We start from the raw sequence: 6000 nt of genomic DNA, 5'->3' as shown, positions 1-6000 counted from the left end.
AAATGTACCCTGTGGGTTTGACTTTCTCAGATTGCCTTATGTTTCTGAGCTATGTGGGATGGATGAACTAGTTAAGGGAAGCGTCTTTTCTGTGCCCTCAGCGATTCCACTGGCAATTTGGCACTTGTAGCTTGCATGCTACACAAGAAAAGTAACTTGGGCTTCCATATGGTGATGCCTGCAGGTGTAAAAGTCCATACTGCTGATGTATCTCACAGCAGAGAATGAAGACCCAGCGGGATTAAAGATTGGTGGCACATTTCTGGGAAAATTTTCTTTAAAGTTTTCTTTTTTGAGTAAAGTTTAAAGTGAAATGTGAAGGGGTTGAGGTTGCAAAACTCCAGATGGTGTGAACAAATCATGGTGTGGTATCCCCAGCATGCTGGGAAGGTGACAAGGAGGTGTCCATGCGAGGGAACAGGGAAGCATGTTAGACCAGTAGAAGAACACATAGAAGGTCTATAATACCTGGAGAAATGAAGCAATTAGCTGTTATTCATCTCAATGGCAGTCGCTCAGCTGGTGCAAAACCCCATCCAATGGTATGCGGTTTTGCCATATTTCCTAATGGGCGCTTGCTTGAGCTGTAAATAAGTTGTGACATCAAAGAAAGCAGTCATGAATAAATAGTCCATTAAGTCCAATTAACGCTTTTAAGGATCCTACAAAAAGTTAAACAAATAATGGAAAAGAGCACTGATAAAACATTTACTATAAGTTCAACAACATGAATCATTAAAATGCAGTTTATAAAGAGAAAGACTTGAATACACATCATCTACTGACGTTTTTATTTTATGAATTAATGCATTTAGCAGAATATTTTATTCAAATACATTTAGATTACATTCAGATACACACACACACACACAATTTTTATTTTTATTTGTTCATTAGTTAATGCATTTCCTAGAAATCAACCCCATTATATTTTTAGGTTCAAAAGTCCCATAATATCATATGTTAGCTATAATAATAATAATTTTTAAAAAAAATCACAAAACAATTACAGTCATATAAAAAAAGAATACCTAGTTTGGCATTATCTTTTATTATTATTTGCTTATTAATACTTGAGAAACTAATCATGCACCAACAAAATAATGCAGAAACATGCAGGAAAAATATTTAAATGCTTTACAAATAAATAAATGCTATGGCATTTTGATTTATTTTTCAAAACCATGCAAAACAATTATTCCCAAAAATATGGCATGTGTTTTAAACTGGATTTTAAATATTTCTTTCCCTTTTCTTTACCATGAACACTCTTATTTACCATTAAACCTATAATATTATTGATTAATATGTTGCTTGCAAGCTACTATTAAATGGCAATGAATAGAGAAATATGATTTTGTAGACCCAGATATAGTTACAACATCTGCCAGAAAGAGTTAAATTTGCCATACCCTGAATCATTCATACAAAAATAAAACTTCTGTTTTTTGTTTTGTTTTTTATCCTGCAGAACACAAAAGCAGATAATTTTAATGATTAAAAGTCGGCTTGCACTAGGACACCTCCTGCATGTACATTGAAGGATGTTCAGCAAAATAAGACAAACAACGCAGGATTTATACAGTGGTAAAATGGTGAAAAAAGCATTGGATGTACCTCATCACATGCTGTGTGTTCTATTTTCACATGCCTCCATGTTCTTGTAGTGAGAGGGTCACAATGACTGGAGGTGGGTGGCCCCTCTGTCACAAAGTGGTTTTGATGACAACTTTTCAAATTGTGGGACTTGCACGATTATAATGACCTCATAATAACATTAAGGTAAATGCTGGTTGCAAACACAGAAAGAAGTAATGGAATAAAAAAAGTGTTTCTTCTACACTCCTCCAAGCTAAAAATGTCTTGACTCATAATGTCAAGATTGAGACTCTTAATGTCTATGAAACTTCTAACGGTTACCTACTGTGTGACAAATATGGTTCTGAGCAGTCTGCCCTAACCTTACTGTTATACAACCATTTTCAGCAAGGCTGGCATTTACAGTAATTATACATAACATGGTTATTACACTCCATGCTTCACTTTATGTAACAATACAGCCATGATGAAAAGGACATTGAAAGTTTGTAGAGTACAATTTGATTTACTGTATTCATGTAGATACTGTGCAGTTAAGTAAAGTAAAGTTTAAACTTACTTTAAATTAACTCTTATTTCAATTTGTAGTAGACCAACACAAAGTACGTACATTACAATAACACAAGTTCAGTTGCTTTCTATTAAGGGGATATTTAACCCAAAAATCAATATTCTGTCATCATTTTCTCACCTGCATGTATGAATGTATGACTTTCTATCTTCTAAGGAGCAAAAAATATTTTTTTTGTCTCTCCATATATTGGAAGTCAATGGTAAACAGTATAGTTTTAAAGGGTAACTAATTGATGACAGACTTTTTATTTTGGGGTGAACTATCCATTTCATTAATTGATTTATTAAACTGTTATAATATAACTATATATTATATTTATACTATATCTTAACTGGTAAGATTTGAATATGGTCCATGTTAATCAGGTTAGACAGGCTACTATACAAATTGAAGTTGGTATAATACAAATTGGTTGACTTAATGATTCAATGACTCGCACAGTCACTTGTTTCATTCTGAATGAAACTGCATTTTTGAATGAATATGTTGTATGAATAGATAATTTGCTGCCACCCACTGATGTAAAAAAAATAGGCCTATGTGGACTATATCATACACAAGATACTGAAAAGCTCTATTTAACTTGCATCGTTTACAGCGCCATATAATGTAAATACATTTGACAACTTATTCATTCATTGCGATATGCAATGTAGGTTTTTGTTGCATATTTCTTCTTTTAGTTTGTTTCGAATATCTTAGACACTTCAAAGTTTCATGTAATCGAGAATCTATAAAAACTAAAATTTTTGCGAAAAAAATTTGTGCCAGTTTAAGAACACTGCAGTTTGGAATGAGCACAAAAATAAATAAATAAATAAATTTTTGCAATTCTGCTTGGTGTCCCTAATGTATCAGAAATTCAACATATTGCCTTGAAATATTTCAGAACTCTTCTATAGAACCAGCATTGAGAAAAGATATCCATCTCTTTTTTTTCACATGCAAATCTTCAGAGAAAAGAAAAATGCAAACAAGATTAAATTGAATTGAATTAGAAGGCAAATATCTAAGTCGGCACCCAGGCTTACAACATATGTCTGATTCTAAAAGAAAACAGCAAAGAAGACATGGCCAACTATTGACCTCCAACTGAGAGAATCTCTGTTTACTGAGAATGAGTTCTATTACACCTCATCAAACCACAGCCAGACCAGTCTGGAGAGAAAGCCAAGAGAGACGGGAGAAAAGCCTTGTGAGTGTGTTTGTGCACAAACATATTCAGCAATTGAAAGATTGCATTTCTTTATCTCTTACTCTTTGAATTTGTCTTCCTGCACTGCAAGTAAATGTCAGCATTCATATACAAAAATATGACTATTGTCCCATAAAGTCATAATTTCGCATGTTGCGTGTACCTTCAGTATTTTTGGTTACAGTCACTTACAGTAGCTGTCATGAGCCTGATAGGATTTTTTTCAGTACGTTACTCTATTCTTTTCACTATTGGCTCCCCAATCCTCCCAGCCACCCACCCATCAAATCCGAAAGACTCCCCGGTTCTCTCTTTGAGCAAACGCATTTCCCCTCGACAGACACACAGAGATCTGAGAGAGAAACTTTAATCACATCTCAACCATAAGGGAGGGTTTTCTCAGCTGCATAGGCTCTTTGTTCAAAGACAGCATTTCCCTGCCATCAGAGCGAGATTACCGTACAGCGCACTTACCCAGGAGAGATCTTCCAACAGCAAAGCAGCCTGCACCAGCCAAAACCGACCTCTTCTGGGGTGCATTCAAACAAGCCACTGAAGCCTGCTAAACAGCTTCAGTGCTCTCTGCGTAAAGCAAGTCTATTCTGGTTATACTTAAATATTACATCAGAAGTTACAAAAATATAACATGCCTCATAAGAGTTGTCTGAACACAACAGATTTGGCTGTAAATTGTAGATTATCAAAAAATGTCTTGAAAGAAGGAATTTGAAGGAAGAAGCACTGATAAATATCCTGGAATTGGTCAAATAATTCATTGTACAGGAGCATTGTGGGTTTGTAGAGACTGGGGCTAGTTGTCACATTGAACAATTGTCAAAAGGGTTTCATAATTGTTTTATGCTGTAAAATTGGAAAGGTCCATAGGCTATTTAATGGCATGTTAAACTTAACCATAACCCAAATTCAAGAACTTTTTTTTTCTTGGATATTGGATATCAGATCCCACCAGAAAATCTAAATGCAGTCAACAGGGTTTTGTCTGATACCCAAAACCCATTATCAGCAAGTCTTGTCTAGTACCCCAGATCAGTATTTTGGTACCCAAAACTGTATAATCAACAGTCATCTGAGGTTGACTGAGGGAGCAAGGGAAGAACAGAAAGCAGGTGATGATAATAAAAAAATAAAAACATGGTTTACTGAATAATCTTAGCTGTGTATGTTTCAATGACCAGCGCAGATCCAACAAGTACTATTATACAAAAAGCAAAAGCAATGAAAAATTACTGCTTCACAACATCATCCTGTGATGTTAAAAACCTTGAAATGGAGACATTTCTTTTATCACTTACTCTTTATCACTTGAAATCACACAAACATAAGACCAGACAACAATGAAAGAATATAATAGAAAATATGGTGTATTCATTAAATAATAAATGATTAATTTAAAAGAATGAAAATCAAACAACACACATGTACAGTATCATAGCTCTCTTGAAGCAACACAGGTTTCTATAAAGAATCATTAGATCCTTCAAATGCACAGAGGAAAAAAAAATGTCATTTTAATAATAATTTTTAATAATAATAATAATAATAATAAATATAATACAATGTGTGTGTGTATATATATAATTAAATGTATGCATTTAGCAGACGCTTAAAAGCAACTTACAGTGAATTCAGGCTATCAATTTTTACCTATCCTGTGTTCCCGGGGATTTGAACCCCCAACCTTGCGCTTGATAGAGCAGTGCTCTACCAATTGAGCTACAGGAACACTCTATATATATATATATATATATATATATATATATATATATATATATATATATATATATATATATATATATATATTTATATACATTTCTCATGACCATGGGAACCCTAGATATTGCATATGTTCAGCGGTTATTCAGATTAAATGAGAATAAATAGGAGGTATGACATTGTAGACTTAACTCACTTCGCTTATATTCCAGTTTCTAATACATTTCATTCTGCGCAGTGATTTTCCTCTTCATTTGCAAACATTTACTGGTTGCCCTGGCAACTCAATGCACAATTTTTTACCCTTTTGAGCAGACCTGATGCATTTTATGCTAATTTGAACCAGCTTTCTTAGATATGAGAGCTTGTAAATGGCATGAAAAATCTATGCTAATTCACCAACCTTGAAAACTGCAACCTAAAAAGCATCAAACTTTTCTTTTTTTTAAATCGTTTTTAACGAGACAATGGAAGGATGATAATGTGTTGTCTAACAGTGCAAAGACACTTTGTTTTATTTCTATACTAAATTGCCAGCCAAAAAAGGTTTTCCTATAAGAGCTTGAGGAAAGAGGTAAACAGTAAGCTGATTTTTATTTGTTGTTTAGTCATTCAGAGAACGTGAATCTCAACAGGCATAATCAATAGAGCCCTTCAATGCAATGAAACATAAGCGAGTGACAAGTTTGATGGTTGTCAGTCGAGCAGAGATAAATGGCGTGAAGCTTAACCACAGCATGTTGAATTATTTAGAGATGACTGAGGTCATGAATAATTCTCTGTTCATATTTCTACCCTGGAACAACTTTTGTAGTGATTCTCCTCTATCTTGTCCTTTTAGTTTATTTTGCTTAGATAAAAAATAAATCCATCAAGATGCACTTGTTATCTTTTTAAG

This window comes from Carassius carassius, chromosome 44, assembly GCF_963082965.1.
Source record: "Carassius carassius chromosome 44, fCarCar2.1, whole genome shotgun sequence".
NCBI lineage: Eukaryota > Metazoa > Chordata > Actinopteri > Cypriniformes > Cyprinidae > Carassius > Carassius carassius.
The sequence above is the reverse complement of the archived record's forward strand: the minus strand, read 5'-3'. Positions refer to the sequence as shown.